The sequence below is a fragment of the Gigantopelta aegis genome, chromosome 7, assembly GCF_016097555.1.
Source record: "Gigantopelta aegis isolate Gae_Host chromosome 7, Gae_host_genome, whole genome shotgun sequence".
NCBI lineage: Eukaryota > Metazoa > Mollusca > Gastropoda > Neomphalida > Peltospiridae > Gigantopelta > Gigantopelta aegis.
The window spans coordinates 44,009,047-44,021,607 of NC_054705.1; positions in this window are offsets into that span (position 1 = coordinate 44,009,047).

The following is a 12,561-nucleotide window of genomic DNA, read 5'->3' on the forward strand; positions in this document are numbered from 1 at the left end:
TTATTGTCTTACTTTATTAATTTTGGTGTGCTGATTTAAAAAACGTTGGGTGCCATTTTTTTCAACCACATCTTCAGCCGCCATTTTGAATTTTAAAATGGCGGCCATTTTTTCAAATTCTTTTGATCAATTTTGATGTAGAGGAGCCTCACCATAGAATGGACATTTGGAAAATTCAAAATGACCGCCATTTTTAAATTCATAATGGCGGTCATTTTGGATTTTATTTTTCGGGTATGATGTATGCGTGCCTAAAACCATTGTTGTTTTCCAAATTATTTTGATGTAGAGAAGCCTCATCATAGAATGATCATTTGAAGTATCTACACTGTTAAGAAGGTTGATTAAAATTTAACCAAAACTATTTACTATATGAACCCAACATCTGTCTGTAAAAAATAATGTTAAAACAAGTTGCGCTAATTTTAAAAGAAGTTAAAATTTACACAAATTGTTTAACATTAATTTATACAAACAGTTAGTGGGTTCATATTGTAATAAGTTTTTGTTAAATTTGAAGCAAGCATTTTAACAGTGTAGGTCACAAACATGTAGCTGTAATACATATTAAATCGTACTATAATATCTATAAACTTAACATACACAGTTTATAAATTTTGAGTTATCTTTTCAGTACATGAATCAAGGTTTGATCAGAATATTCCAATTCCAATCAATAAGCTTTTAAGCCAGGGCCTACTGGTCACCTAGTCAATGTCTTCCTGACTTGTCATATTGTGATCCACTGTGTTACCACAGTCAGTACATTTGCAAAGTGCTGTACATGGCAACTTATTTTTCCAGCAGAAGCAGTTACTGGCACATTTGCCACGGCACCCACAGTTGACAAGTTCAACAACTGTCTGAGGTGCAGGTAGCTCGAGGCATTTCTTAGGGGAAATTGTCCCATCTGACGTTTTCTCCCATCCAGTGGCTGTTTGTACCCTTTACCGATTAGCGATATGAGATTGGCTCTCTGAATGTGTGGTTTGAGTGCTCCAAGAGTTGGTGGCAACTTTTCAGCTTGAAGGTTTTTGGATTTGAACAGTTCCCATCTCAGTTCCTTTACTGTGCTGCATTTACTGTTCTTGGCATATACTGCAGACACAAAGCTTTCAAGCTCATTTGACATGCTGTCCAAGTCGAAACCATCCTCACCAAATTGCCGGAAAATGCCAACTACTTCAGAACTGGATCCAAGGCTTAGATAATGCTTTATCCACCTACTCTTGGATATACCAGCAAACTTTCCTCCCCAATCAGCACCAGTAAAAGCATGAAGGCCTAGTAGTCCTTTACATTTCTCGCTTCCAATTGTTAAACATCTTGCCCGTATGTCAATTGTCCGTTTCGCCTTCCCTGTTCCAGTGATGAAATGAAGCTTTCCTGGAATGTTGTAAGTTGAAAACAAGTCCATTAAGAAAATGAAGACATCTGAATCTGGCGAATACACATCTATATCCCGGATGTTTCCGTCAGTCTTGGATGCATCAAGCACATGCATTGGGATCAAGGTATCTGCGTCCTCGTGTGAGTGCTCACCAATATTGGGATCAAAGACGTCTGGTTTGTTGGAATGCGCTGAGGTTCCATAGACGACAACTAAGTTCTTGCTCTATCTGAATATTCATGAAGTAGAGCTTTCTCCAAGTACTGTGTTCGTTGAGACTTTGTGTCAATGTGAGACAGCATTATTTTGAGTGGTACTAATTTAATATTAGTTGAGTCCTTGATGTCAAACTTGACTGGGTCAACACCAGTAGACCTTTTGCCACGTGTCTGAGCTTTCAGTGAGTTGTCAATATATCTGTCAAAGATAACTCTTCCTTCTTTATACCCAGAAATAATTTTACGGATGCTTCGAACAAAGGCTTGTGCAAAATCGGAGCAATTTACCATCGATGGACCTTTTTTGATGGCTTCAACAATTGCCAGTGCATCAATAATGCACACATTGTATCGGCCCTCCACTCTGCTTGATGCATCGGTTATAACTAGATCCCCTCCAAATTCACTTGAAGGTTCCATTTTGTACTCTTCAATAGCGTGGACAAAGTCACTCTTGTCAGTTGGGATGAGAAGTAGACCATCTGAGGAGAAGAGTGACCTGGGGATAACAGAAAACTCGTATTTTCCAACTGACTCACTTAGAGACTGTATCATACTAGGGCGTGATTGCTGAACTACAAGAAACCTTGCCAAAAGTTGTCGATCTTCTCTTAACTTGACCAGTTTATTACCGACTTTGCAACTTGTCTTTTTCTGACACGTACTGAATGTCTTCAGCTTCATTTTTTTCATCGGATCCAAAATTGACTTCTCGGCTGTAGATGCAACTAATCTCTCTGACACAAACTCTACATATGTCTTTGTACCCTTGTCATCTCTGAGGAGAATGTCTTCTTTGGCAGTTTCTGGAACCTCCATATTAGATGCTATGTTCATAAGCTTCGTGGCCTTATACAAGAAGGGGTTTCCACCACAGCGTTTGACAATGCCCTCCTTGATTATGGCTGAATTGTTGAACATGCGAACTTATATTGAACCACTTAGTTGATAATGCTCCTTGGTTGTTGCATGGTCACCGTCGGTGCAATAACCATCTTGGAATTCTTGAATGAGACTGATTAGCTCAGGAGCAATCAAGAAGAATTTACCGAGTGCATCTTCATTTTGTGAAATTCCAGTAATTCCTCCTGCTACCTTGAGTTCTCTGATAAGTTGTTCCAATGTTTGATCCACGAACAGATTTGTGAATGGGATGCCTGATTTAGTCACCATGAAATCCCCACTTTTCAGAGCTTTCCAGGTTTCTTGATCAGTGTTCTTCAAGAACTGCATTTGGGCAAGATAGACTGGCACAAGCCGAGCATATTTGTAGAGATCATGAGCAAAGTAATACTTCACTTGCTCCTCAAGAGCACCAAGATGAAGCTCACACTCTCCCTGTCTGCTCGCTCGAATCAGGTGAAGTAAACTCTCCACCTGCTTCATATAACTCCTGAGAAATTGTGCTATCTCTCCAAGGTCTTGGTCAAGTGTGGCATTAAACTGGTCTGTGAAGATTGCAGATACTTCTTCAAAGATATCAGTAATGTCGCCTTGTCTCGTATGATGTTTTTTGCGGAGTTCCTGGCATTTCAGGACCATTGTTTCCAAGTGTTCTTGCTGTGAAAATGCTGCAAAGAGCAGGTCATAGCAGGCCATTATATTGGTGATATGGTACTCTACACCACGCTTAAACCACTTTCCAGTGAAGATTTGGCGGATTGTCGACGGTGAATAAAGACCAGCTTCAATGCTGATGGAATCAAGACTACTGCCTTCAATATACTTTCCTATAGCATGAAGTGACGCAAAACAAGCATGAAGCTCACCCACTCTCAAAAGCCAGTTGTTATTCCCTGTTGAAGATTGCAGTTTAATTGCCCTCTCATACAGGTCAAGATCAAGTGTTACTACAGTTTGGTGATGGGGACCTACAACAAAAGCTGATATCCCTTGAGTAAGACAATACTGTATAGAGAGCACTATAATCAGTTGGAGATCTCCTTAACAAAGGGGCAACAATTGCACTCTGTGTCTTTGGTTGGTCTTCTTGTTGTTGTGACTGCATCAATAAGGCGTTTATAGCTGCCCAAGTTAGCATGATGTCTGTTTTCACGATGTTAGCAGACGATTGTGTTGCATGCTGCTCAGAGTCACCTAGAACTGCAGATTGTTCTTCAGGATTAACATTACCAGTGACTGGACTCCGGTCTCTGGGCAAAGCATGCCATAAACCAAGCCCTGTCATATGTCTCATAGTTTCTGACAACGGGATCATAGAAGTGAAATTCAAACTTGTCCACTGTTATTGGTTTGGCTTCAACCGATGGGGGATTTCTGAAGTTTGTGTTAATGTCCACAGGGACAATTTCATCAGGGATACGGAGAGGTTCATTAGCTGGGACACGTGTAGCATCATCGTTGTCCTGGTTCTGATTGATTACCAGCATCGTACCATGGAGAGTGTTTTGACCATCCGCAGTGTTCTCTAGGAAGTCAATATTATCTGCGGCAAAGTAAACAGACTTTCCTTTCATAAGAAAGGACGGCAAACAAAATCCCCCAGTTGTCTTCATTCGGTCAGCAACTCCACAAGCAATACACTTTTCTATGTTGATAACATTGGCGTAACTAGCTCCAATCTGCATGTGCCGGAACATGCTCTTAATTTTGTTTTCACCTGTGGCGATATTAATTGTTTTAGAGGGCCGTGTGCAGTTCCAATATGCGCTTAAGCCCAGGTGGGCACTTTGTTACGTAGTACCTCTGCGCGACAGTGGTCGTGCTCTTTCCAATACACACCCATACCAGATGCGGAGGCCATTTGGCCAGTAGTTACGTAATACCTCCGCGAGTGCGGTTTTTACGACCGTGATTTTGGCGACCAGGCGTCAGCAAGTCTGACCATCTAAGAAAAATATGCCGGCTTGGTCGCTGTGGAAATATCACTTGATACCCCCAGGCGATATTCGGGGTTTATGATAAATAGCTAGGGTTTTAGAGATATCAGGGAGAAACATATTGGAAGGCTTCCAGGGAACGCGTCTGTTTGGACTTGGTAAATATTATTTCTGCTCTGTTGTATAACCTTGATGTGATTGATGTGACTTTAAATATTTTAATACTGCATTATACCAATATTATTTAGACGGTGCTGCCGGTAATCTGACGCAGTAAACTGTAGGCTCACTGTTCTAATATATATAAAGCTTAACCAGTCATCCTAGAGGACCTAGGTAAACTGTAGGTGATTGTCTTTATTGTGATAGGTACCAGTATTAATTCTGTATTACAAGGTTACTGAATGAGTAGATAAGGGTTAATTAAAAATTAACCAGTTAGGAATAGAGTTGTAATTCCTTTATTAATTAAGTTCCCCTGGAAGCATTTCTCAATTATCACACGTGCGGGTGTTGTGTCATGGTGAAGTGATTAGAATATTGTATAAACTAGACACCTAGTGATTAACTAATTAAGTGATCAGTTCTGGGTTGTTACTATTTGTTGTTGTTAATTAACTACTGCGGCAGTACATTTGTCAGCGTAGATTAATACAGATTCCTAAGTGTATTGTGTTTTTGTTGTGTTTTCTAGTGAGCTAAACGTGCTATATTATATATACTTTATATAAGATCTTATCTCTGTTCATACCTAGAGACGAGCCACGCAGGTATATACTGCCCGATACAGAGAGATCTAATAGATATACAGTTAGGAGAGATATTTGGGTAATCGTGTTTCATCCAGTTACGGGTATTATAGGATCCCCGTGACACTGCAGTTGGGAAAGAACATTCACACGAACCTTACATCTAGTTTTCTTGTGAATCGTGAGTGCCAATCCAATCGACAGTGGTGTTTCAATTCGGTTTCTGAATCCAGTGTCTCATACGGGTTGGTAAGAGGTCTGTCGGTCTGTTTCGAAATTATGCAGAATCTGTTGTGTCACACGATTTACTGACATTTATGAAGCTTCATCGCGTTTTCCTTTCACATCTTTGATTTTGGTTCCAAAGAGGAGCCATCTGAGGAAGGAGGCCAGCATTGGTGGAGATTGAAATTCCAATCACGATCCGGATCCTGTAAACTTCCACTGTTCGTTTGTTGTAAGCTCTTTTCTCAATATGGCAGATGCATTTGCAATACATTTGACATCATCTTCATCATTTTGGTGCTCTCGAAGTCACTCCAAGTATGTCTTGACTTACTACTTGCTCACTTTCATATGCTCGATGCGATTTAACAAATGCAGCATCTTCGATGCTTTCAAGTATGATACCTTTCAGATGTTTTTTATGATGACTAGAACCAGGATCCACATCGTTTTGGGTCAGTAAAGAGACATATTCTTCATTCATTCATTGTTATAACAGATCCTGCAATCAAAGAGCACTTGACTGCATGCAAGATATCAACATCAGCGATATATTGACCGATGTTCGACCTCGACTGTATATCACAATTTGATATGGCTTGCTGTATTTTTTCGTTCTTGGTCTCTGAAACAATTTCTGTGATACATTAAATCAAACGCAGCACAGTCAGAAGGCTGGTTTACATGGGCTAAAGCTATTCTAACCTTTTCTTCTGGCGTGTTTGATTTAATGAATATGAACCTGCTTCCCATTGCTCGCTTTCGGCTCGATGGAGCTCACCACTGCTTGATTTGGGGCATTGAAACACACACTTCTTTACGTATTCAACACCTGTTGATCGTTTTAGTCGATGCCCTATCACCTCTGTACTACATGCTGGTGAATGTGATCTTGAAGGGCGACTTATTTTTGGAGGCACTACTGACTTTGATGATGACGAACCTTCTATAAATCTCTTTTCAGCCCTTTTTAACTTCTCATTATGTACAATGTTTTTGTAGCATCCACTATGATATATTGACTCAAAATAGTCTTCTTCTGTAAGACTCACTATCCTGTCAAAGAGGGATGAAAGGTTTGTTTCCTCAAATGATGCACGTTTATTTGCATAGTCTCTGACCTTTTGCAGGCTCTCTCTAGATGGTTTTAGCGTTAAGGGTGTTGGTGCTCCAACATTTAAGCATATAACGCACTTGCCTAGAGTCTTTTTCGTCATAGAGGAAGAACGTCTGGTGTCCATGATGGTGTTTTCTATTAGCTTTTTAGACCTAAAGCATAAAAAATATACGTTTTTGTTACATAATTGAACGCAAAATGCAGTAGAACATGCTTTCAAAATTTCAAAATAAAGCCCATTATTTATTCAAAATGGCCACCAATTATATATATTTATAACAAATAATTAAGAATAATGATTTTCTGAATGTTCCCTATCATAAAAATTTAGCAATTTCATAAAAAAAAAAAAGTTCTCTGTAGTCAGTAAGTTACGGTATTTTCCCCAAATAATAAAAATGGTGGCCATTTTGAAATCCAAAATGGTGGCTGAAGATGCACGTGAATAAAATGGCACCAAACGTTTTTGAATTCAGCATATCCTAATTAACACAAGTAGTCCAAAAAATCCATTTTGGCACGAAAATCTAGCTAGCCCCAAATATCTGACATTTCATACTGTACTATATACATTTTAACTGCAACCTCATTTAATCATACGCGAAAAAAATATAGTCCACCTTATGCAACGACATAGATATGAATAAATATACCAATAAATATGAAGTTGAAAATATTAATTTGTTTAAATATTTTTAAAACAATGATACAACGTGAAGTGACAAACATAATTTTGAAAATCATGAGTTATGACGTCAGTCATCATAAACATGAGTTATGACGTCACGCGTATGTAGAAGTCGTCTAGCCCTCGGGTCGGACAGACTTATCTAGCCCTAGGTTCAGACATATTTTTCTAGCACCGTGCAAAAGCTGAATAACCCTGTCCAGTGAGCAAGTATGTATTGTATTGTATTGTATTATTTGTATTATTGTACTGATCCCTAGCGTCGGGATCTGCAATGTGTAATCGCCAGACCCGCGCTAGGCTTTATATTGTAATAGAAAACTCTTTGAATCTGGACATAAAATGTTTACACATTTCGCTAGAGCACGGTGCTGTGACTGTGATCTTAGATGACAGGCGAAAACCTAAATCTAGTATCTCGTCGGATTGCTGACCTTGGGAAGCTGATAGCCTGAAGTGGATTTCTGTAGCCAAAACACTGCGGGCCATGTTTATGGTCGATTCCTGCCGTAACTGCTACACGCTCATAATTTGCCTTCCACTTGAGATGTGAATCCTTGGGGTGAGTGGGCTGGATTTAGCTCAGTCGACTGAGTGCTCGCTTAAAACACAATCGTCGAGTTGACCAACTACGTCGTGACGGTTGATAGTATTAACCTAGCATTAGATTAACACCTCTACGCTGATAACGCGGATATCAAAGTAACATCCAATGAAATTATCAAGAACCGCTTAACATTTGATTTACACTCCACAGTCATTATTATACGTACAATTTGCACTCCTCTAATTATTATTATATGTATAATACTCACTCCTCTTGAATTATTTGCTAAAGCAGTACATGTCCCCTACCGGGAATATCTTAAGTTCAAGGGTCATCAATCGCCATGAATGAATGAATGAATGAATGAATGTCTAAGACACCCCAGCACAAAAATAACGATCGGCCATTGGGTGTCAAAAATAAGGTAAGTACATCAAGTCCGGAAATCAAAAGTTTATATCCCCTGCGTTCAAGAGACATTACTGTTTCACAAAATGGGTGAATCTCTGCGAAAGTCAATCATGAACTGCAACATTCCATGATAAAGCTATACCCGGAATTTTATCTCAATGTATACAGACGAATTGCGGGAAAAACAAATACCCAGAGACAGACGGACATACAGACAGACAGAATGGTGGATACAAAACCTATTGTCTCCTTCGGTTGGATCGTTTGGACAGTAGTTGATATATTTTAAACCACCTCGGTGGATCCATTCAGCTGATTTTTTTTTCTCGTTCCAACCAGTGCACCACAAGTGGCCAAATACCGTGGTATGTGGTTTCCTGTCTGTGGGAAAGCGCATATAAAGGATACCTTGATGCATTAGAAAAAAATGTAGCGACTTTCCTATGATGATTACCAAAAAGCCGATGTGTTTTTCATGCTGGGGTGTCGTTAAACATCTATTCTATTCTATTCTACTCCAATAGCCGATGATCAATTAATCAATGTTCTCTAGTGTTCTTAAACAAAACAAACTTGATTTTTATGTATTTTGTTGTAGGCCTAAGTAAGCATGTCATATAGTGAACAGCAAAAGAAGCTCCAGTATCTTAATATATATATATATATATATATATATATATATATATATATATATATATATATATATATATATATTGTTGTGGCCACGTCCCAAGGATATCAACAATGTCCAGAGAATATAAATAACATCCACAGATGACAAAGCCGAAGTGTTCCAGTTCCCAGAATTTTAAATTTATTTACAAATTATGAGTAACTGAAAATAAAGTTAATGTTGACATGTAAGTTTCCAACACATAGGTAGATCTCTTCCTTTCAGCTCCAGTTATATTAAACCAGTGCGAACTCTGTCTCCAATAAATGTAAACTGCAGCTTGCAGTTGCTTATAAATATTACTTCGATACACTAAGTTAATTAAATAGAGATGGTAAGTTAATAACATTTACTTTAAAAATATAAGTTAAAATTATTCCAATGTCAATTTAAACGTTGCACACTGTAACATGCTTTTAATATTTGTTGACAGACCGCGAACGAGCGATAGAAAAACCGTTAAAGTAAGGTTAGGTCAGGTCATAGGGTTTTACGTGTACATTCACAGCAAGCTGTTGTAGCGCACGCACGCTGAAGTCCATTGACGTCAGCCTTTTATACTTTTTCATAAGTACCACCTGACGTCATAACAGCCAATCAGAAATCACGACATCCTAGGAAGAGATCCACCTTTACAAAATAAATATAATTTCATTTAATAATTACCTTATGGACACAATTGCTCAACAAATAAAGTAATTGCTTTTTGGTCCAGCTTCCGTTTGCAATTTACAGTTGGTAAATGCACACTCTAAATCATGATAAACTTCAACTTTTATAAATACGTCAGTTCAGCCCATACCAAACGCATTACCAAATTAAAATAATCAATACTGGAAATTTCCAAAGTGCATAAAACTAAAACCATCATTTCTTAATTTCTTTTTCAATGTAAAATTAGCGTAAAACAATTTCACAGAAAAAGTCTTTATAATATTCATCAAAGCTGCATTATGTACCAGCCACAAAACCAAGCTATGGCCCATAGCAAATATAATGGGAATTCAAGCTAATAATACAAAAACCTTCTAATGTGTATAACATGAAACCATCATTACACAATTTCGTTTTGTGGTCTAATGCCAATACAAAATAGTTTTAATGATAAAGCCTTTGGGGATATTATAAAAACGACATTATTTACCTGGCACACAACAAACCTATGGTGCATTGCAAATACATGTGGAATTCAAACTAATAATACACACACATTCTAATGTGCATAAACATGAGACTATCATTACACAATTGCGTTTTTTTGGTCTAATTTCAGTATAAAATAGTTTTAATGAAAAAGCCTTTGAGGTACTTACAAAAGCAGCATTTTAATACTGTTGTTTACAAAAATTGTGTACCAATATGTCTGACCTTAGCAACCAGTATGTGTAAACAGGTTCTCAGCGTACACGGATATTGTTCCTAAAAGCACTAATATTACAGTAATCAGTTTTACAGTATTATCTCACTTAATTAATAAAAATATTTACCATAATGCACAAACAATATTAGGATACGTTTAACTAAGAAAAGATTTAAGGCAGTGACCCTAGAATTCGGCCAGTACCCAGTATTCGGCCAGTGTATTTAATTAATTACCATACTCGTTTAAACAGAATAGTATATGGAGTTTCCCAAAGTATTTTGAACATACGCGATAGGGTGAACATTCTTTCTTCCGGAAACGCAACAACAAACGATAACCATGTGAATGAACGTAAGTATATATTCATCAGCTATAGTGATAATATGAACGTCGGCCGCTTTTATTGCATGCTATTACACCATCCAACATTCCGTCAACATTTGAAATACTTTTAATCCATTTGAAATCTTTGAAAATGTCTATAATGTTTTTATTTATGATCAAACAGAGCTGGCAATGCAATGTGACCTCAGTCATTATAATTTCGATCACGTGAACACGTGATCAAATCATGACATATGATAGAGAGGGTTGCCCCAGCATTCGACCAATAGAAACGCTTAAGGATACATTCCCAAAATAACCTCCCAAGAACCACAAATGTACTACTTATATGTGTTTGGGTGCTGTTTGTCAGGACTTACACAATTATATTTTCTTTGATTTTCAGTCCAATACCATTATCTGTAAATTGAGATATAACCACAGACACTGTTTATCAGAAAGTATGTGTGCGTGTGTGGATGTGTATACAACATGTGCGTGTGTGCGTAAATGCATGAAAATGTGTTACATTTGTTAAAATCAAACATTTTTGGATTTAGTTGTTTGATATATGTTGCATTTACTATAAAATAAATTTCAAAATTTAGATTTATTAGTTAATTAGAAAGTGGTCGACTACTGGGTTATCTGGTCGAATACTGCATACTGTACAACGCGGCACTCAAACCTACTCTAGTCGGCGTATACTGCATGAACAAAACTTGGGTCTATTTCATGAATAGCATTGTCAGTACGTACGTACGAAGAAAAACAAATATTAGCAAATGCCAATAAAACGAACATGTCATAGTTCTTTCTTTCCTAAGTAGTCGAATACTGGGGCCGTTGCCCTAGTCGATCATACAAGTTTTGGAGGAAACTAGACTTTACTGAAGGGCAAGGTTAATCCCGGAAGCTATGATAAAAAGTCGATCAAACGGAAATGTATCCCAAATTTATTTATGAGCCCATGGAATGTTTCCAATTTGTACGTACACAAGCTTTGCAATTAAGGAAATATTTACATCAGTAATATTAATGTCAACGTTGTGTCATAGCTTTTATATGCACAGGCATCTGATAATTAAATAAAGTCGAAAAGCAGCAAGGTCAAAAACTCGGACTTCAAACATTAAATTAACTCATTTAGCGATCGTAATAAACTAATATTCCATACATAAATTGCGTCAACTATTTGCAAACATAGTGTCATACACTATAAATATATTATTATGAAATATAACTAAATGTAGCTCGCATTGTGCATCCAAACCTTCATTAGTAACGATAGCTATCCGACTTCGTTTCTGTCTATAGTGCACGACTCGACAAACGGCACTACTATGAATTTCATAAAACAATAACTATAATTCATGGCATAGTTCCAGATATTACACAATCCAAGCAAATGTGCAAATACTTGCTGCTAAATGTAAACTAAATGTTCTGTTTTGTCCAATATCAAAATTACTTGAGAAAAGTTCAGGTGTGAGCACACATTTGTTTGGCAGCCATGACACGCTAAGATCCCTTAGTACTCATAGAACAAAATGTAGCGGATTTCCTCTCTAAGACTATAATTATGTTCGACATTCTGCTTGTGAGCTGATTTTCCAGGTCTATTCGACAGACTAAATTACATGACCGAATTGTCGGTTTGACATCTTTGTCTCATGTTTCATATCAATTAAACCATTAATTGATTTCTTTACTCATGCATTTTTAAACGTTGTGGCCAAAGGCCGTGGTAAAGTGTTCGCTGTTTCTCGTTCCAGCCAGTGCACCACTGTGGTATATCAAAGGCCGTGGTATGTGCTTTCCTGTCTGTGGGGGAAGTGCATATAAAAGATCCCTTGCTGTTTTAGGAAAAATGCAGCCTGTTTCCTCTCACAACGTGTCTGAATTACCAAAGGTTTGACATTCAATAGTCTTTGATTGATTAATCAATGCGCTCTAGCGGTGTCGTTAAACAAAACACACTTTAACCGTAACGTTTTAAAAACTGTGTTCGCTAAA